The sequence below is a fragment of the Pieris napi genome, chromosome 6, assembly GCF_905475465.1.
Source record: "Pieris napi chromosome 6, ilPieNapi1.2, whole genome shotgun sequence".
NCBI classification, from domain to species: domain Eukaryota; kingdom Metazoa; phylum Arthropoda; class Insecta; order Lepidoptera; family Pieridae; genus Pieris; species Pieris napi.
In genome coordinates, this window is record NC_062239.1 from 4,241,642 (window position 1) to 4,264,748 (window position 23,107).

The 23,107-nt window shown below is 32.8% G+C and overlaps 2 protein-coding genes across 2 annotated transcripts in view; one reads left to right on the forward strand and one right to left on the reverse strand.

The window, feature by feature from the left end:
* The window catches only part of LOC125050186 (elongation factor-like GTPase 1), a 95,095-nt gene that overhangs the window by 56,762 nt on the left and 15,226 nt on the right, over positions 1 to 23,107 (reverse strand). The window lies entirely within an intron of this gene.
* The window catches only part of LOC125050187 (zonadhesin), a 44,517-nt gene that overhangs the window by 14,119 nt on the left and 7,291 nt on the right, over positions 1 to 23,107 (forward strand). The gene's annotated exons all lie outside the window — the stretch shown is intronic.

Consider the following 23,107-nt stretch of genomic DNA (forward strand, 5'->3'; position numbering starts at 1 on the left):
ATTAAATTAAATATAAAATAAGTTTCATTAAATAAGCATCTCGGTGAAGGTCGTTGTATAGCGGGATCTTATACTAATTGTGTCATAGACGTAAGCAAACACCAAAAAAATTGATATTCAAATTAGATTCTCCAGAAAAACACATGGTTTTTGTAATATTCCGTTAACTTTTGACGCTATTTATAAGTACAATAGCCTTAATATTTACGTTTGAAGGGCTTGTAAGCATTTCAACCGTAACTTCGTTCGTCATTTAATTGAAATTTCGTAAAAAACTATATAAGTATATTGGTGAAATGGGCAGAATCACTTCGATTCGGTAGTTTTTGTATGGATGTATACAAGAGCTTATTCTATAAGACCACACAAGACTCAACTTCGAAAAAAGTAATTGAAAATGAAACTATATTTATATAGCTGAATGAAAGCCATCTCAGAGTTGTGATAATTATATTCCTTATTGTTTCTTAATGAAACTTCACTGACTTTTAAACCATAAAAATATATTAACTGTAGTTCCTATAGGATACTAAAATATAACCACATAGACACCTAGAATATTCTATTGTTGTATTTTTTACGTAAAAATATAATGAGCGCTTACGAACTGTGCTGCTGTGAACAAACTCGATCCATTATACAATTTAAGCTAGAATTAAGTGATAGTAAGTTAGGAAGTAGTAAAGTAACACGAGAACCGCCTTGGGCTCACTTAATATCCCCGTCACGAATGGACGTGCACTCACTTAGTAAATGAATTTCGCACAATTTAAACTCTTACATAGCGACAGGCGGATAGGTGGTAATTGAATCCGTCAGTTAAGTACGCCCAATATCTCTTGTTGAAGCTTTAATAACGAACAAATGAAATAACAAAAATGCTATTGTAATAGATATAAAAGAATACTCTCATCAAACTGCAATGATACTTTGAAAGTGAAAATTCAGTTTAATTGTTTGTTGACACAGACAGGAAATAGTGCGGATAAAAACAAAAGCAATGTAAAACGAGAGTCTATCGGCACAAAGGTTCTTACTGGAGGGAATCAATTTAGTACAGAAATTATAATAACTATGTCAGAAGGTTATAGTAATCCGTTACTCGTAGTTCACGCGGCACCGTGAGATCACAAACCAATCACGACGGATTTCATCTCGACCTTATATGGATGTAAATACAGTGGAAACGTTATTGTGCACCTAATGACATCAGCACTGGTGAAAACATTGTTTTATCATAGCAATTTGCATTGCGGTTGAGCGGTACGGATTTGGTTGCTAAGCTTTGACGTTGATGATACTAGAGATCTTTCTAATATTAATTTAGAATTGAATTTTGAAAATTGTTTTCGAATTAAATCACTTTAGCTGTTTAAATAATATCACATACAGAACAATACATACACAGAAAAAAACAACAAAACATTAAACCGTAATAGATTAAAATATTTACAAAACGACTATTTTTTTAGTTTCTCGATTCACTCAATGATCTATTAAACTGTATCCAAAATAGTAAAGTCTGCAGCAAAATTTTTTCTCATTTAAACAGCTGAATGTTATGCAAAACTTCGCGTGTTTTACGTCGCAACATAACAAATTTAAATAATACTAGCTGATCCGGCAAACGATCCCTATTTTTTATAATCAAAAATAGGGGTTGATCGTAGAGGGGAGAAAATTAGGGGTTGTAAGTATTTTTTAATGTTGTATCATAAAAAAAAAAAAATTATTTAAAAATTTAAAAAAAAATAGGGGTCGACTACCCTTAACATTTAGGGAGATGAAAAATAGATGTTGTCCGATTCTCAGACATACCCAATATGCACACAAAATATCATGAGAATCGGTCAAGCCGAGGAGTTTAACTACAAACACCGCGACACGAGAATTTTATATATTAGATGACATTACTTATGATACTCATTAAACATGCAACTAATGAGAAATGATAGTAAAAAGCTGATTACAGTTCGATTTATTCTTAAAGAATATCGATAAAAGCCCTAGTCATTATTACAACATAATGTGGTATAAATCTGCGCGCGTAATGGTCATCATTCTTGTCATTCCCTATGCAATATATTTTGCAATGCAATCGCAGTTATTTTCATATAATATAGAGTAAATGCAATCGGTTTAGAAGATAATCTCGTAACGGGACGCGACAGGTGAGGACATCAACCATCCGTGTCGGAAACACGGAACGCTATTTTAGACGGGGAGCTCGTGGTTGCTGTGGAGTTTACTATGATTTATATTGTAATGGGTAAAACTAACTGGATATTACGTAGAGCTCTTATTAGATTTAATCACAATGAAGTATTAATTACTAGTGCATCAACGTGGTAATAGATTTTAGTAAAGATTTTCTTAATATTTAAACGTCGACTTAATTTTATTAAAGATAGGAGAATGTTTGGAGAATTATTGGAGAATTTTATATAAAGCTCCTCGTCTATATAAAATTTTGCGATAGACATGAAGTATATACATTTTGTGGCGTAGGCTGTGTCACCGAACGCTAACGGCAAGCTCATTTCCAATACAAATTTGAGCCAAACCGCAACATTTCGCACTTGACTCCGTCGTCAAGTTTATTGGCCGTTAAGCCATGAATTGCGGACTCTTTACTGAAGTTTACGATATTTTATAATCTATCAATATTGTTGTAATTACTTCAAAATTAATATAAAGAATAAATACTTTTAAGATAGTGATCAGGTTGGAATAAATATTGAATCAGTTCTGTCGTGTCAGAAGAGTTCTACTTAGTACAAAGCTATCACCGATATTAATACCGTTTTGAGTACCGTCGTAATTTTACAAGAAAACATTATAAAATCATCTTTTGTTAAATATACAATTGAAGAATTCGTGAACGTTATCTTATGGCAAAGTAAGCGATTTGATATGGATTAAAAGTAAGACTCAATAACTAATTTCTGGTTGATCCGATCAATATCAAATATAACAACTAAAAACCGGTAAAAAGCAGAATCTTCATTTGGTCGTTATGACATTAGGGACCTCATACAAACGGATAAATGTTAACAAGAGGTCTATTTAAAGAAGAACGTTGTAATGTTTACTAATCTTCAAAAATTAAAATAAGCTATAATTATAACTAAGATGTAGTATTAAAATATCTGTTAAATTTAAATAATATGTCAATGATTGATTCAAAGAAATCGAATGCAATATTAATTTACATATGGAAATAGAAAACCCTTACTTTCCCCATCGAGAAGAAAACTAGAAGTCGAAACCAAAGGTTAGACGGATATTGTAAAGCATTCAGACCGTATCGGCAAGAGCAGCCGACAAAACGCCGCGTTACGCCCAACTACACAACACCATCAAGAAAATATTGCAAATGCAATTTTTACTATAATTTACTTGAATTTGAATTCAGTTGATCACGAACTTGGTTTGTATAATTCGATTAAATTCACTAGAACACCGACGGGCATCGAGACCGTCAAATTTCAGCATTAAATTTATTGTTACATATCTTGCCTATATCGATCTGCGTTGTGTCTTCCACTACAAAACAATCGTTCGCCAGGTGACTTAAAACCTTCAAGTAAATCACAGCATTAACCAGTTGGCTACACACTTCTTCTTCTACTATGTTATTTAATTAAATAACTGAGGCAATGTGAAGTCATAAATATTACGTCTTACAAATATCAAAAACAATGAATAAAGAAAATAAAACAACAAATGAAAGTTATATCAGTATAATCGCAATTCGAATTAGAGAGTAAATAAGATGGTTATTGATGAGAAAACAATAGCGGATGATATTTATCGGAGACGTGCAAATGTAACTTAAACAACAAACAACAAAGCTCGTTCTAATCAATAGCGATGTTCGAATAATTGTTAATTACTGTTGAAACAACCACGGAAGTAACAAGATCACGAGCAAAGATTTAGTATTGGCAAATGAAAGGGGTCAATAGGTGTTTTAAATAATAGCAGAGCGTAGAATGAATTCATGTTACCATACATTTGGCGTGAACAGAGTAAGCCTAAACATGCGATTCTAATCAATGGGTTCAAAACCCGGCTTCGACACATCTAATAAAACAAGCTAATCGATTCTATATTTATTGATGATTATTTAATTCTTGTAATACCTACGTTTAATTATTATTATATATATATTTGAAAAAGCCTAATTTTCAATCAATGTGCGTAAACGATACTTTAAGCGAAAAGATCGTAAAGAAACCGACATGTATCTGACGCAAAAAAATCTACGACGTGTCGTGCCTACTGCTTAAAATTTTTTCTACATTTCCAATTGAATAATTTTGAACATTTTTAAATGAATTTAAACATAATAATTCCTGATTGGTACGAAGAAACATCTTATTCATTGATGACTACTACAAATGAAGGAAATTAACTATAATTTCTCAATTAAATTTGAGATATACAATACTGTATAACAGTAGTAATAATTTGAGTTCCAATTTCCGTACAGAAAGGTGAGAATGCGCGGGCACAAATTATCTTATTGTTATCTGTAATCTATAATTTCAATGGTTGATGTGGAAAATCTTCAACGGCATCTTGCTAAGGAATCTTTCTCACAACCGAGATTGTTGCTTATAATTACTGGATATTCACTAAGATTTTCTGATAAATCACCAAGGATGTTCACAATAGAGAAAAACTATAAATATACTCTTAAATTCCACATTATAATATCTAGTCACTTAAAACACAGGGATGACCCTAGTGGGAAATAGCAACCATATGGATGCTTTCTCTAATAAAAATATGATAACTTCTGAATAGTGAGAAAAAAGTTTCATGGCTACAAATCGTTTTAAAACAAATCTTAAATATGACTTTTTATTTAAATTTCGTTTAAACCTCTTTCACATAATATATTCCTTTTTAAAAAACTATTCTGGTTCAAATACTTTACACCACGCCGGGAAAGGAATTCTTATCAAGATTGCAATTAGTCTCAATTAACGGGCCCATATCAAAGGAATAAAATGCGCAATTAGCACATCTAATTTAATAAATAAAACATTAAACCTAATCATTTTGATTGAATACATCCTTTTCAATTATTTTTTAATTCTAGTAATGCTTCAAGAAATGATGCACTTGAAAATTTATTATAATTAAATACTGTAATTTTAATAGGTATTGAAATGCACGAATTCCTAGAGCAATAAAAAAGATTCTATTAAAATTACTAGAATTGTTTTGCAGCTTTATGTAGTGGTTATTATCCGCATATACTCTTATAACATTAGTAAGTATAACTCATATTAAAACGGTAATTTCACGAGAAATTGAAATGAATATATTAAATTGGATAATTTCCAATTTCAAAGTTGCTGTGCCATGATCATCATCTCTGAGACAACTGCAAGAAAGTGCAACGCGATGCAATGTCCCATTAACCTACAATGAACCGACCCACATACAAACTCGCTACTTTTAAATGACTTACGGATTCCAAGTTCGTGGAGATGACCTTTTCGATACATGGACGCACGTCTCTCGAATGGAAAATAGTGTTTGATGGACGGTAGTTATAAAGTTACATAGTAACCAAAGCAAGGGTATTCGCGGAATATTGTGGTGAAAAGATATCCGAAATTGTTGAAGTAGACAATACACGTACTTTTTTATCTGGGATTTTGAGGCAAATATTGTAGGAAATTAAATAAATAGATATGTATTTCAAAAACTATGGAGAACAGGAAGAAATTATAATCTTTGCATAAACGTTACATTTGAGGTTTAATAAAAATTTGCCAATAATAGGGTCAATAATGTAAAAAGCGTTGGTACTGAAGCGAATAATTGAGATAATATGCAGAAAGTTTGCAAAAAGGCGACAAGAGTCGCGAAACCGCAATGTTCCAAAAGAAAAAATACGCAAATCTTCACCGACAGTTAAAGAGGCGTATAAAACTAAATTGTAGTGTATAGTGTAATGACATAGATTAAGCAATATTTAAATTTTTAAAAGATTTAACATTTTTTCTCCTAAAGGATATTTTAGTTTTAAATCACATATAAAGTAGAGCCAATAAATCGCGGAAAACGATGGAGCAAAGTAATAAAAGAGCTACGGATTTTCCAAGCAATTTTGTCGTCGCCCGTATTCTTTTTAATCAATAACTTTTGCAGCTCACAAAGCACTAGCCGTATTATGTTATTATCTGAAATGCACAATTACCTCACATGTAAATCGAATAAAAAGCAGTCATTCAAGGTTGTCGTGCAGAAAAACACAAAGGTTCAATGCACCGAGACTATGTTCCCATAGGTTATAAAGGTTTATTGTAGTAACATGATTTTCAGCGATACGGCAAACTATTGAAGTGTTTATCATTTATGAGTCAATATTTACTATGAGCTATGGATAAAACAGTTGAATGTTGATTATGCTACATGAAGTTGTTTGCTTGAGGCACTACTAAATTCTAAATAGCGTACGTTTACTTAGGTTATGCCGTTTCGAATTGTCGTAATACAAGCGTTAATATTACTTGTACTATAATAAAATAATTGCTTGCATTATAACATAAAGAAAACATTCTGATTTAGTGAGAGATATCTCCGATTTGAATTATGAATGTAAACGAAAACTCAAATAATGGACCATGATTAACGCTTCAATACTAATAGTACTTTACGTTTGGTCATTATATTTATACTTTAATACAATTATAATAAAAATGGGTATATTAAACTTCCACTATTACATGTAAAAATGTCTTTATTTAACTTATGATGTATCATTCCAAAGACATTGAATTCGACTTGCACAACATGAAATTTAGTGTAACTACTGTACAACGCCCACAGATGTATAACTATTCTATTTGACCAGCCTCTTTCGGATAAGTTCAGCCCATCTGTATTAGAGCAATATTTACATTTAGACTAGTTACTCTACTCGCATTCCCTTTCACTATAAGTCATATATCTCATAAACTTCGTTTGTGCTACTCATATAACGAAGCTCGCAACGAAGATATATTATATCTAAGGCCATATCATGCCGAGAATTATCTGTTAATTATCGAACATTTGTAATCACGATTTATTCTTTTTGATACATATATCAAAGACAACCGTTGTAAAATGACGTTACATATCAAAAATGTCCGAGAGTTTACAATATCCAGATACAAGAGGTATTAAACGAATTGGTATAACCGAAATAGCTTTTTAAACAAAAGCCTTCACAATTTCACGTCTAAATCGAATTTCTAGACTAATCGAACGGTGCATGTTCTTGCTTCTGTTTAGTTCGGAACTAAAAAGCACTTCATAATTTTTCCATATACATAAAGACACAATTATATTATATTAATTTTATATTACGATAGCTAGCTATTCAAAATTACGTATTGCTTAAGTTTCTGGTGTTGTTCTTCGTAAATCATAATTACTATTTAATTTGATACGTAACGTAAAAACAGAAGTGAATATAATTTTCAACTCTTAAGTGATTATAAAATGCTTTCTACCATTTACTGTTATCAAGTATAATTATGTTAAAGCGGTCAATTTTGGATCAAGAATTGTTTGATAAAAGATCTATTATTTATCTATTATCATGTTACTTTAGAAGAGAGCTTTGCATAATAAGAAATTAATAAAAAAATTAAATTAAATTGTTTCTTATTACTAAGGAATACTAAAAAGTTATCAACTTATATTTTAATGACGGTCGTAGTATGAGAGTAATGTTAGTGTAGTTTAATTCGCGTCTTGAACTCTAAGGGAGGTCCAGCGTTTGAGCAACGAAGGATAACATCGTAATGAAACCAGTATGTCTTAGATAAAAATAATGTTGGTTATCATAAAAGGACATACATGAGAACGAAGACGCAAGAATGTTTCAGCTTTACCATATTATTACATTGTATGCATATATATATTAAGATTTTAGAAGTTGTTTCAAAGTGTGGGACGAAATATATACTCAAAACAAACGATTTAGATATACAACAAATGAACAGCGAAGGCATTTTGTCAGTAGTCATCAATTAGAATCCATTAAAAAGCTATTTGCTTGCACTATTAGCTTGTACTATTGCATATTACGACGCAGTGTTTACGTATGGTTTTTATCCAGAGGTCGGGTGTTTGAAGCCTGGTTGGGGTAATTGAGTCTCAATAATAATTATGCTAATCATTGTTACCTATCACCTAATGTAACTATTTAAATTATCCAAATAATAAACATGCTGATTTGTACAGTAAAATTGAAAATAAATATTTTTTTAAATTATATATTGATCTGTCTTTTCAACTCAAAATACATACTTATTTTTATGTAGATTTGTACTACATATTCAAAGAATCATACAAATCATACAAAATACGATTACGTATCAATTTAAGGATGACCGTGAATTACCTTTTTTGTTAACAAATTCTAATTAAATTCTTATACTTATTGAAAGCTAAAGTTACCATTAGGCATTTAAAAAAGAACTTGGAGTACAGCCGTGGTCGCAATCGCTGCTTTAACTTATCACTTACAATTTATAATAAAATTTTCCATCATCTAGTCACGATCAAAATTATTAAGTCAATATTTGCTCACCGCAGCCAATATTGGAATCACAAAATCATCATAATCTAGAACAAATTCCTACACGTCAATGGATGAAGTGGGTCGCCCAAAACCGCCAAACGTTTGATCGACTATATTTTCGTTAAACACGTACTGCGATCTCTATTAGGGACCGCTAGAAAGTAAACATTCCTTTTTATAATACCTTCTGTTTACAAAGTCTTTTAGAAACAATAATCGAAAAAACCTTTGTTGGGCGATGAAAGCTAACTTCATGTAATGAAAGTACGCGTCGAAACCTTCGTTAATTTAAAATGTAAATATGTATGTAAATAGCAAGGATGACAAAGCTTCATTTATATATAACCTATTTAGTAACTAATTAAAAGTGTTAGGTCGGATTATATCAAGTATTTGTGTAAAGGGCATTAGAGAAGAGTTGTGGCAATGCCTATAAATGAAATATATATATTAAGGTCAATAAATATATTATATGCAAATGAAAACTATGTACATCATTTGGCTCTAGTAAGTTCTATGTAACAAAGGATTTATTTACTTAAAAAAATAACAAGCGTTGATATATAGTTATTTGTATGTTCAGAATAATATATATTAATTTTGAAAATTAAAGACTAATTAAAATATATCTTTAAATGTAACGTACTCCTCCTACAAAAAGCATTTTAACTTTGAACCTTTTCAAACGCACAATAGTATATTACAGCGCCTACAAGCCTTCATTATAGATAAAACTGTCTCTATAAAGTCTCTTTCCGATACAATCAACAAGTGCAGCTTAATTTAATAAGAATACGCAGCTAGATACCTGATTGCGGCGTGAATTACACCACGAAAAGAGATATATTTCTAGTTAAAGCTGAATTAAATGGAAGAAAATCTGGACAGTGAACATTTAACTAGTAAAAAAAAATAGATACTGAAAACAAAATGTTCTGTTAAAAGACTTGAAGGCTTAGTTAGAATTTCCTGTTTTCCATTATTCCAGTCGATATTTTCATTCGAGTATTTCTAGTTGCAAGACCAGCCGTCAAATACTCTGATAACAAAAGACTCGTTCGGTTTATTTGCGTGCGTTTTAATGCGGTCTTAGCGTGAGATAATAATCAGTTTATTGCACCTAACATGTGCATATATGTATTGAAACAAAACTTCATAATACTATAGAGAAAGAGGAAAATATTTCTTCTTTAAACTATTAATACAAATATACATGTACGATTTCCAAGGCGCCACACACATTGCAAAAAGCTCAAAGCATTCTTGCGTCTATTGATATGTCCCTCGATTATGGTCTATAATAATTAACTAATAATTCGTCTATAATAATTAACTAATAATTCTTGGCGAGCCGGCACGAAGTTGTCAGGGAAAAAGCAACAATGATTGTTCAGATGCCTCTTTATATGGTATAAATATAAGCATTGTATTGGGGTTTCAGAAATATTATGCAAATCCAATTTACGAATTTTTATTTAATAATTCATTATATTTTTTGGGATATCACTCACTAATTGTAAAAGCCTACACAATAAAAACTAAATTATGTGAGGCCACTAACTCCCAGTTTTAATACCCCACCGACAAAGTCCAATTGCGTATCGTAAATTAGAAACGAACCGTTGTCAAATTAGCTTTCTTTAGAAAAATCTACAACTAAAAGCAATTACGATTTGTGAACGAAATCAGTCGTCAACCAAAGATCCCAAAAAGGTTTTAATTGACGACTGGTTATTTAATTCTTTAGCGCAAAGTTAAATAATAGATTTTAATAGACGTACGCATAACAAGATTCATGATTAAAAAGTAAACAACAATAATTGTAGGAGTCCACCACCGCCTCCTAATAAATCAATTTAGACAGCTAAGACTAAAGAAAATGTATAGACACCACAAAGATGTGCAGCTAATGACTAAGGAAACACGGAACTAGCAATTGCCTTAAAAATAAATATTTCTTGCCCATGCGGAAGACAAGACTATTATTTCAGCAGGCATTAGCTGTGGTAATCACGGGCGGTAATTTACTAGCTTAGCTAACTTTAAGCACGAGACTAGAGAATTAGAAATTGCGAAGAGCTGCGGTCGAGGTAACAACTACATAAATCACGATTTGACCACAACTATGATGCGTTTGTTTAAGATAAAGATGTTTAACGAATACATAGCTACAGCTTTACTAATTGTAATGAGTTATAAAATATTATAGCTAGTGTTCACTACTCATCGAATGTGTCAAAACCGTCTGCGTATTAGACATGGAAGCGCGCGTTAGTCTTAGGTTCAAGCTCTCGAAAATTACGAGAATTACAATAATAAATAAATAGGCAAGACTATTTTTGGTATAAAAATGATTTAGAAATATATAGTTCGTGTGTATTTCAACTAGCGTTCAAGCGATGTTGAATAAAAACATGCAGTGTGTTGTATATCTGTTTAAAGTATTTTTCTAATAGGCTTACATATGCCATCGACATTTGTACGGTTTACACACGATGCTTTCCTTCACCGTACAAGCGAGTGTACATGGATAGTAGTCCGTTGGTGCAGCCAGGGATCGAATCTACGACCTCAGGAATTAGTGTCGCACTACACCTCTCGCTTGCCTCAATAACAATATGGAAATTTATTTTAAGATTTATTTCGACGTTAATACACATACATTTATGGACGAAGTGTTAAGGTAGCATTCCTTTGTTACGAGCGTTGAGCCATACCACAAAATAAATTTTACACTCGACGCAAATGTTGAGCTATTCTATACGACTACGATATTTGAACAAACTTTACTCTTTGCAAAACCATTGTTTGGATATTGAACAGTTATCCTTAAATCACGAAGTTTAAATTCCACATCAAGAGTATGACGTCGAGTACTAGACATGCCTGCATGTTCACAATACACCACCCACGTATCGCAATTGAAAGATGGAAGAAATAGATACGAATCTATTCCAGACATTAAGTATCAGTATCAAACAGGATCTGTAAACCCTTCTCATCCTTCATGCACAAAATGACTTTCATATTTAAACTAGGACTTACATCGCAGGCGTGGCGACCTGCCTAGGTTGACATCACAAATAAATTAATACTAAAATATTCACTATTTAAATTACTATGATAAATATTTTACCGGCATCAAAGCCGTACGTGTATTTTAATAGTTCATTACATTCTTCAGAAAACTGCGAAATGGAAACAAAAAAGCAAGTGTTTGCAACCTTCGTGACCGGTATCGATCTATGGTTTATGGGCTAACGTTAGATAGGGTTCGATACGCACGATCCGCCATTAGAGCATTACACGTGCTATACTGACTAGTTTGCGATAGAGGAGGCTGAGGGAAGTAATGGACTTTGATATGAGCGGTTATTGCAATTAATGAGACGTTAGGTGACGTTGGATTACATAGCCAGTCCTATTACCGGTGCTAATTTGTTCTAAATACTTTTATAAGCTGTATGAAGTTAAACCTCATTCATAAAAACAAAAATCGTCCACTTTTGGTTTAAGTACTCATCTGTCTCTTTTCATCAAAGCGTAAAACTGTTTGACAAAAAGAGATGACTGTAGTTAAAATAGCAAGGTATAAGGATTATATACGTTTATAATGTACAACAAAATCAAATGTAGGTAACATAAATTTATATTGTACTTTCTAACAATACCCTCGGCATGCGCGCATTATGGTAGTTCGATGAGAGAAATTCTCAACGACCAGCCACGATGTAAAAACAATGCCTACTATCGCGAAACGTTCCTTTGAACAATTTATAGAAGCGACTCGAGATGAGAGGAAAATAAATACACATTTCTCGGACAATTTTGTTTAGAAATCTATTTTAAGAGCCTACGAGTGTAGAGTTGATTAAAGATAATTCTAAGTTAAATACGGTGAATATAAATATACTTTTCTATATTTATTTATCAACTCTTGCAATTGATGCCTTCCAGGCAATCTACGCATATCCTAAAATATGCTATAAACTATGCTACCAAAAAAAATTACAAATGGCTTAATAATAATAATATAAAAGTGTACAATAACTGAATTAAATGAAGTTGTTATTGTAGTATTTTAATTCCTAATTTAAGGGGGGGGGGGGGTTCCTTTTGTAAAACGTTACGATGCGGGGCGGGGATTGAATTACGCGTTATTGTTAATATTATTTTCGACTTACACCGCATAATAGTAACTAAAGAGTCACTAGGTGGTCACGAAACGTTTTACTATACTTGGGTACTGAAAAACGTTACGGCGAGTTACATGGGGGGGGGTCTAATAATCTCCGAAAATTGCGTTACGTAATACTTGAACGCTCCCGAAGCCAGAAGTTTGCACTCAATTTACATTCGAAATTCAAATTATCAGGCATAGTATTGAGGCCAAGCAGAAACACCAGCTCATTGAAAAACTATTGAAATGAGAGTTTCTTGAAGCATAACGACATTGATTACCGTAAGACTTGTTAAAACGGGATCCCTTTATGTCTTCCTTGTCCGACCTAGCGAATATGGCAAGTGACGCCAGCGCCATTACAAAAACTAACGAGGACGGACGACGCACTTCTTATATTTAACTTATCGTTTTTATAACTTAAGTTTTCCAATAAATGCCGTAACTCGGTTCGAATTCATTCGGTCATCTAATTCTAATATTCAACAAGATGGAAATCGTAATAAGATAAATGAAAGCATGTGAACTTCACACACCAACGCACTTCCGAGCCCAATCGCAATGATTGATTTATATTGAATACAACTGCACGTTTCGAAGCAAGGCTGTGTTGGATGAGGATTTATTATTCTCTATCGAATGCAATCGTTTACGGGCCGTATTCAACGTCGCAAGGCAATTACGGATTGTCGAAGTATTCATTACACGGGAGATTCCGAGCAAAATCTGAAGGTGCTAGTACCCGGTGCGTGACATACGATCAGTTCCGCCTTATCGACTAGATTCTCGCTTGCACATTCTGCGATGTAGCTATCGAAGAGAATGTTCACAATATAAGGGTATAATATGCATATCTACGATGTAAATCTTCAATTTCACTGCCTCATTGTTTTGTATGATACAATTGAAACTATTTTCACTGGCTTTCAATTGCAGGTATAACGCGCAGACTATATTTTATATATCGTATATATCTTCTATGCGTGTGTTTGTAATTAAACTCCTCTTCAATCTTCTCCTCTACAATCGGAGAACGCCGGGTCTGCTTGTATAACCCAATTTAAATGATAATAATTTTGATATCGTTATTATGAAATAAATAAATAAAGAAACAAATTAACCAAAGCCTATTTCGCATTCCATGCCACATGTGTCGCAAAATGTAAATTTAGTGCTAGTGTATCATCTATCTTATTACAGCCCATTTATTGAGGTAGGAAGACACTACAATGCGTGGGATGTAGTTTGGCCATAGTTTCTATAGTCAGATTTGCTTGTCTATAGATGCTCCTACGCATTGAATTATTGGCCCTTGTTACGGACATTTGTTTGCAAATTTACCCGATTTATGTCTCCGGGTATAGATAAAACGAATTCACGTTATCTATATGTTTTACGGCAAATCACTATTTAACTAAACTAATCCAAATATTGTACTAAAAAGTGGTGATCTAAATGATTTTTGTTCCACTAAGTCAGAGCATCAGCTAGAGGTTAAATTAATGAACGAAACTCCGAGAAGATATTTTAGCTTAAAAGCCTACGCCAGATTTATGGGTTGGAAGATTAATATCGCTTGTAATAGTTCTATTACACGGAACGATTAATATTGTGTCTTGGTTACGTTTAATTACGTTTAGCTATACCAAATCTTAATCATAGGACGGTTTTGTTATAACAGTCAGTTCCTTGTACCGTATACATTTAACTTGCTGCTAAAAAAACCCGTGGCTTTACGACATTTTAGGTCTGTCCCTCAGATTTCTCTGTGTTGGTATTTTTTTATTTATTTTTAAAGTAGGTGTTTAGCTTTCTGTGCATGGCAATCGACGTTTTGGGTCTAAGGCAAGCCGGTATCCTCACGAAGGTCATAAAGTCTATTGGTGCACAGCCGTCGAACCTACAACCTCAGGGAACCTCAGGGCACACGCCAAACCCTACCACTAAGCCAACATTACTCACTATAAAACGAAGTTAAAATCTCTCTGTTGTAAGTAATATACTCAATAGCACAAAGGGGTCACAAGTTCACTACTCGTAAATGCAAAGACATTTGAAATATCTTCATTATTGTAATAGGCAAGGTCTGACAAGTCATAATAACAGTTTCCTTCGTATGTGAAACGGCACTATTAGGAACCCAGTCGGTCATAGGCTAGTCGTGACTAGATAAACATCAACGCCTTATGAGTCCTTCGTTTCTAGGGACAATTACTAGACAATGTTTCTATATTTCAAAGGTTAAGTTAGCTTAAAATATTTGTTTGCTTTATTGAATTTATGAGTTAGGGGGCGTTCAAGTATTTCCTACTTAGGAATAGGGGGGGTGTTCCTCTTGTAAACGTTACGATGCGGGGCGAGGATTGCGTTACACGTTATTGTTAACATTATATTAAGAGTCACTGGGTTTACTATTGGGTACAGAAAAACGTTACGTCGCGTTACATGGAGGGGGGGGGGTGTCAATACTTGAACGCTCCCTAAGTTATAACAAAAAAAAGGGCTACACCTTTTAGGTCTGGTTATCAAATTTCTAGATCTGTTCGGGTTCATTAATTTTCTTATTAGACAAGTGATCATTCTTCTGTGCCTATGACGCTGTCGACTTCTCGGGTTTAAAGTATGCTCCGGTTTCCTTCACCATAGGAGCGACTGTTGATTGCGCACGTAAAACAGTTGGTGCACAGCCAATCGAACCTACGACCTCAGAGTTTAAATCACTAGGCCAATACGGCTTACTTTGTAATCAAGAAACGTAGTCTAAAAATAAATCACTAAGAACACAAAAAAACTCGAATGGATAACTATTTATTAACAGCCGAATTAGGTATTACTTAGATAAATGTATTTAATAATTTTTATCTTTTTGTATATATTAATGTATTCCATCTTTGGCTTATATCTTTAATATAATTGTTTTTTATCAGATTAAATAATGATAGCTGCAACATTGCGGACAATAAATAAATAATTATCGTCGAAATAATGCACAAGAAGATATTTGAATATAAATTCGAAGTGATCCGATTTACCTAAAGTAACTTGATACTAAGCTATTTAAGTTAGAATACGACTTAGATTATTTTATTTCACATTCGACGTAGCTTTAATTTATTGTCCTACCTTTAAGGATGTTCATCCTTACAGCAATAAATTCACACATTACGATTCCCGTCATTCGAAGACATTCCAGCGTTGGCCGCAATTTTATAGCTTCATTAGAATTTCGCCACGTTCGGCTTTATCAGTAAATAATTAATTAGCAACACGATGCAACGGTAGTTGTTATCACAGTGTCGCTAACTTTAGCATCTGGTCTTTTATAGCACTAGCAACTTATAGAGGTATTAAAATGACTAATTATGAAAGAAAAATTCGCGACTTCATATATGTATGATATATTATGACGAGTACTTGTTCGTAGTCTTGAGGCCACTGTTGGACATAGGTTTTTCCCCTAAATTTCCAGTACGACCGTTTTCCCGCGCTTTGCATCCAACGCCTTACCTCCACCATCACCAGGTCATATGTCCACCTAATGGGAGGCCGGTCTACGCTGCCAAATGCTCCTCAAACACCATTCCAAAGTTTTTTTGCCCCATCGATGACGTTATACCATCATTGAATTAAAAATCGTTTACCAAGAATCAAATAATAATAATCAGTTATAAGGGTAGTCAGTCAGTAAACATTTTTACTTTAGGATTAATATACCGGAAATAAGTTCAGTGTTAGTAATTCACCATAGCCATCAAATGATGACCATCAACTGCCTACGTCAAGCCCATTTGCAATAAGCTAAACGCAAAAATTCAGATTTCTGTTTATACTATGAGCAAAAACTAATCTCATAGAATTAAAAACTGAAATAATTAAAGTTTTATCTTTTGTACACTTTTGTCTTTTAAAAGGTGTATAACAAAATAGTCACAGTACTTTAACATTTTCCGTGAATTGAATTCCAGTCGACTCGAAGATAACATTGTTAAGTCTTGTTAGTTAGCAATTAGAATCCTTTGAAACTTGGACGCTAATTGGGCAGAAGATGCAGAGTAATTCCAACAGATATTCTAAAGAGCTCACGAACCTAAGTATTTACTAATATTCCCTTATAAAGTGCATTTAAGTTTAACAGGTTTCTATAGCGGTTTGAGACCTTAAAATATTGTTCCGGATTAGGTTACTTCATGTATTTGATACGGCCAAGCTAATACTAGTAAATGTTGCGTTACTGGAATATTATATGAAGGTAATCCATCAGAAGCATTTTTACATGTGACTTTACCTAAGCAAATCATACATGTAAGCAACGTTTTCCCTTAAAACATAAAGGCGCTAAGAATGAATGCAGATTCTAATAAGATGCAAGAGCATTATTTCAAATGATATATTGTGTTAAAAAACCTTTTAACAACTCAATAAATTATAATAACATTTTCAAATGATTCAGTTTCTCACTTGCAGGATTTAAATGACCAGTCAAATGGAATAATTTCCAGACGTAATTAATCCCATTATGACGGCACTTATACAGCAATAGCAGAACTATTATTATCGCTTATATTCTAGGATGAGAGCTTATTTATGTAACCAAATAAGTTGCCATTACGGGTCATCTCAATGCGGCAACTATATTACATTACATACACCAACCTATAGAAAAAGTAACAACAAAAAGTACGACATTAAACAGTAAAAGTTTAAAATATTTAGAAACTACCACTATAGGAAGTGGCAACCCTTTTGTCAGTTGACTCAACGGACAATTAAAAAATCGTTAATCTATGAAGTTCATTACGTATTTCATGTTGGTATTGTTTCAGATTAACATGACTTTTAGATAACCATGCTACATTTGACATACATGTTATGTTTCCCATTATCTCGCTGCCTGCACCAGTAAAATTTTAGCAACACTGTTTTATATGTTATATGTATAGTAAATATTTAAAACATATATATACTAGCTGTCCATGCGAACTTTGTTTCGCCTTAATATGATTTTTTGGTTACCTACATTTTCAGTAGCTATATGGAACATTTTGTTACACCATAGGAACTGTCGCTATTCCGGAATAAAAACCTACTTTTCTCTCCAAAAAAACCATCTTCAGATTTCCAGGAAAAATTAATCGAATATATCCTCTTCTTGTATATATTCTTCGATTTTTGCGCTTAGCAACATATTTTACGATTCATTTTTAATTATACAGATATGTGCAATTCACTTAATGATTATTGCCATACTAACATGTCCATACTTACAATATTTAATATTATACATATTAATAAAAAACGAGTTCACACTATATTTTATCTCATCGTCTTGACTTAAATAGCATGAGATAATTACAGTAAAAATGTCGGAAGCAATAATCCGGTTACAGGGCAAACGCGAACAAGCGTGCAGCGCCATTGCATCGCAGAATATTTAATACAAGATATTTTATCTATGGGTTGTATCGTTATACAACAATAGCGTAATAAGAAACTACATGTATATATTGAAAATGTGAATTTTCTTCCACAAATGAGCGTATTGTAAGGCAGTTTCTGCCGCGCACTACCACCATTTGGAACCTGAAGCTGACCATTGAAGTATCGTACCAATTCGACTTAGGGTTCTTCAAGAAAAGAGCGTACTCTCTGGCATTGAGAGCGTCCATAGGTAGCGGTATCACCTAACATCGTGTGAGCCTCCTACCCGTTTGCCCCCTGTTCTATAAGTGAATGTTTGGTTTCGTTTCCTTCTTGATATTAAAAAGGAATTGAATCGACACGTAAAGGATAACGGTATAGCATAGTTATATACGATATACCATTTCATAATAATGACGCAAATATAATCTATTTAACTCCAACATGCCAATGAACTAATAAAACTAGACGAGCGGCATTACATCGTATGCAATTATATAAGAACAAGTCGAAGGCACTTGCTAGATGCGGCTGATAGTGATTGCAAAATTAACGGCCCTAATATTAAACAATATAAATGGTGTGTTTATGTGGTATAATATTTGCCTTTGGTTAAGGTAAGTATGTCTAAATAACACCTTTAAATGTACTTAATAATTTAGTGTGTAACATGGTGTAATGGTTGCAGCTCCTTACAAACATTTTGTAAAACAAAAAACTTGGCGATCAAAAAGAGTGGCGAAGAGTTTATTGCTAGTTCTTCTCTTCCATTCTACGCCCTTGATTTGAGAACTGGCAGTAAATGTAAAATTAAAGCTTTTAATATGTGTTTCTTTACTGACGTCTTTCTCTAGTGTACATTTTGTTACCTATATGAATAAATGATTTTTAATTTTAAGTTACGACAAAGGCCGGCAATGGTAACTAGCCCAATACTAGCCCACTAATATGAGTGTACGTGGACTGCGGCAGCTGCCTTTTATTCTATTCTGTTCTGGCTGTTTCGTAGGCTCGTTTTCCCCCCTATCATAAAACAAAAGAAATCTCTCGCTGACCACGATCCCGTAATCAAATCAAATATATTCAAATTTAGTTTTTAAAATAATATATAAAGCTTTAAAATTGATGATTCATAGAAAATTCGAAAAGACCTAAATATGACAAATCTGAAGAAAAACATGAAAATATATGCTCCGTCATAAATATTTTATGACAGAGCCTAAACACAAGGAAAACTCTCAAGGCGTGAAAGATTTCTATCCAGTCACGTCAGGCTCACCATATATAGAAAAATTAAATATATTTTACCAAAAATAACTGTGGACAAGTCATAGAACACAAACTTTGTATTTTTATTGATTTTCTATATATAATATACACTCTAATATCTAAAAATACAAAATACTTTACGGTTATCCAAACCCTACGCATTTTTTTCAATTTCCATAACCTTATTTTTTCAAATATTGTTAGTATGTACTTATTGCTAAATCCTCCTTCAACCCTTTCCAGATGACTATCTTTTCCAATAGTCTTTTCCTGCTATTTATATCAAATCATTAGCCCACCTTTTTTTTGTCTGCCCACTCTTCTTTTCCCAGATGGTTCCATTGTGTTCTCTAGTTTGTGATAGTTACTTTAGTTTATTGTCTAATATAATGACTTTTAACCGTCTATCTTTAGTATACTTCTCTCCAAAAGTATGCATACATAAGCTGATTAGAAATCAATTTGTCAAACGCGTGTTACTTCTGAATTTGATACGACGAAAAGCGAGTATTTATCAAGTATTTAATAATTACTTACAAATACGTGACAAAAAGCACTACCGTAATCACATATCTCGATGACGTATGCTAATATGCTCAAACGTCGGAAGTAATCACACACTGTAACCGTACATTTAACGTACGTGCATATAAATTCGTATTGAGGTAGATCAGGAACTTGTTTCGTAGCTAAAACTTGATTAATCAATGCAACTGGTTTCGTTATCATATAAACATATCTTTTAAAAGCGTGACGTAGTCTAACACATATTTTATGTTAGAAATTATTAAAAGAATAATAAAGTAAAAAGTAAAATTGATTCGGTTGTGAATACACAAATATCTAATTTAGTATCATATTTTTTAAATTAAGAACTTTTATTTTCGACTATGAATGAAACATTTTCTTAATTATTAATTGTCTTAGATCTTTTTAGTACCTATATGAATATTACTAGCGTACAACATTACGTTGGTGTGGGAATTTTACGCCTGTCAAGCAAGATTATACACATTAATAGGCAAAATAGATTTTATAAACAGGCAACATTTTTCAGGTTCGTTACTCTTACATTAAATTTAGAATGAATTTTACTTGTGCTATTTTTTCTTTGCTCTTTCTAAGATTTGTGTATTTGTTTTATTTACGATTGTTATAGACAAGCAGATCTTTCTATGTCTGATACTTGCTCGTTTCGTAATGATGTTTTCCTTCATGAATTAATTAAAATACCAGAGCCAGGAATTAAAGGACCAACAAGCCCAATGTTAGTGTTTATGGGCGGCGGTATCACTTAACATCAGATGAGCCTCCTACACGATTGCCCCCTAGTATATAAAACCAAGGCTAAGGGCCACGCAAAGCCACTAGGCTAACTGGTAAAATTTATGATTAGAAAAATTAAATATCACAGCCTTAATTATCATATGAATAGGACTTGCTTAGAAACCTAATGAGCCTACCTAATAACCTAAAAGCTTAAACTCAAGGGATTTATTAGTTTCACTATCCGCTTCCTGTCCTCAATACTGCTCTGTGGTTTGTATATTGATTGACATCATATTTAATTTAATTTCAATTTCAAACATTAACAATATGGCTATAGAGTTCTGTTAAATACAATTTACAAAATGTTAGATAAAAATTAGATTTTATTTTTTATTATCATGTTTGTATCTTTACATTTGCTGTTATTTTTTCTCTCTGTTTTAGTAAGTTTATAATTTTGATTAGTAGATATTAATATATCTTGGATTATTTTGTATTATCATCTTTATTTTTTTATTAGGGTTATTTTTTTTAAAATTCTATTGTTAATATTAATATTTAATTCTTGTGAAAAAAAAGTGTAGATAAATAAAATAATTTAAAAAACGATACCCGAAATATTGTTCATAATTTTTAAATTTAAAGCTTTAAAATAAGATAAACAATGAATTTTAATTAATAAACATTCAAAATGTTACTGTGAAGTTCATCATGAAAATTTTTATAGGAGCGACACAAAGTTAACAATATATAACGTAGACAATAGAGTGCATTGAACCTTACCATCTCGATTTACTATTGCAGGTTGCACGAAGTTCGGATCATGTCAAGATCGCGATTCGAGATAAACATTTTAGGTAAACATATCGTGAGATCTGACTCCATCTCGGGTGACCTTACGTAACGGTATACAAATCGATTTATATCAAAGCGATTCTTTCTTAAACGATACGCATCCAAACGAAGGTGTTGATCGAATTGTTCTACCGATTATCGACAACATCGACCATTCAACTCGTCAGGACGTGACGTCCGGTGGGCCACATAGAATCCGAGGATTCCACCGTGATTTCTCTACCACAATTCTCCGAACATTGTTTTACAGTTCCACTGAATAAAACGCTAATTACGCAAGGAGTAATTATGACTAATTCACCGTATAGTGCCCTCATTTAAGCTTCATTAACGAAATTAATCGCTGTACAAGCAAATTATAAGTCACCAAAATATAAGGTGAAAGCAAAGGAAAAGTCAAAGAAAGCAATTACGCTCTCGGCAGATAACAGTTTTAAAAGTAAAAGTTAATCAGAACACTCAATGGTAACGTACCAATCGAATGAAAATAATAACGAACAGTGCAAACAGAGATACTATTGTCATAAATAATTGCATTACTTCTACGAAATGCGTCTAGAGACAAAATTTTTTGGTAAAGTTAAACGCAACTTTTTAGTATGATTGATAGCAGCACAATTTTGGCCGATTTAGTCTAGTATAGTAAGTGCCGGAGCACGTACAAGAAAGTTTTGTTGTGAGTGAACAGCGTCAACAATCAAGATACGGGTCACTAGAGCAGATATAACGATTGCAAGATTTTTATCAAAATTAAACCTCGCAGCAGGTAAATGTAGTAATTGCAGCACAATGTAAACTAACTAGAGAGCTGGAGGAACCGTTACGCTTCGCTAACTAACTACATTCTAGTGTTGACGTTAACACGTTCATCGATTGTTTTCAACATCAATGAAGATGGTTGTAAATTACGACCGTGCGATAGCAATTATGTATTTCACTTTACGTCTTCAGATTTAAATTATTCCACATATTTGATTGTAGGCATCCTCATTTAAATTTCATGTTCTTTATTCAAATATAAAAAAAACTACGGGTCTTACTGAGTGGATTTGAAATGCTGTTAACCAATTACAATCAATCTACGCGATTCCATTTTTAAAATATCATTCTAAATCCACGATAAATTTTACTAATAACTTTTCTTCCTCACGTTAAATGTAACCCCCGGAAGAAAAATGTCGATCGCAAAAGATCAAAGAGCTCGAGTTCAATCAGAGGACATAGTTGGAAAGATTCTCAGAGGGGAGATGAATGGTACCTCGTTCGGACCGACATCTTTCCCATCATTGTGTCGATAATTAATAACCACGTCTGCAGGTTTTGATGGCTTCATATATTTCTAACATCATTATGAGCAAAAGTAACATGCCGTACGAATTTATATTTAGATATCTTGGTCTAAATATCTATTTATTTTTAAAACTCAATATACAGAGCAGTGACCTCTTACAGGATATTAAAATTGTCGTCCCTTACATTCCCTAGGTCTAAAATCAGCTATTTTCCAAATTCCTTCTGCA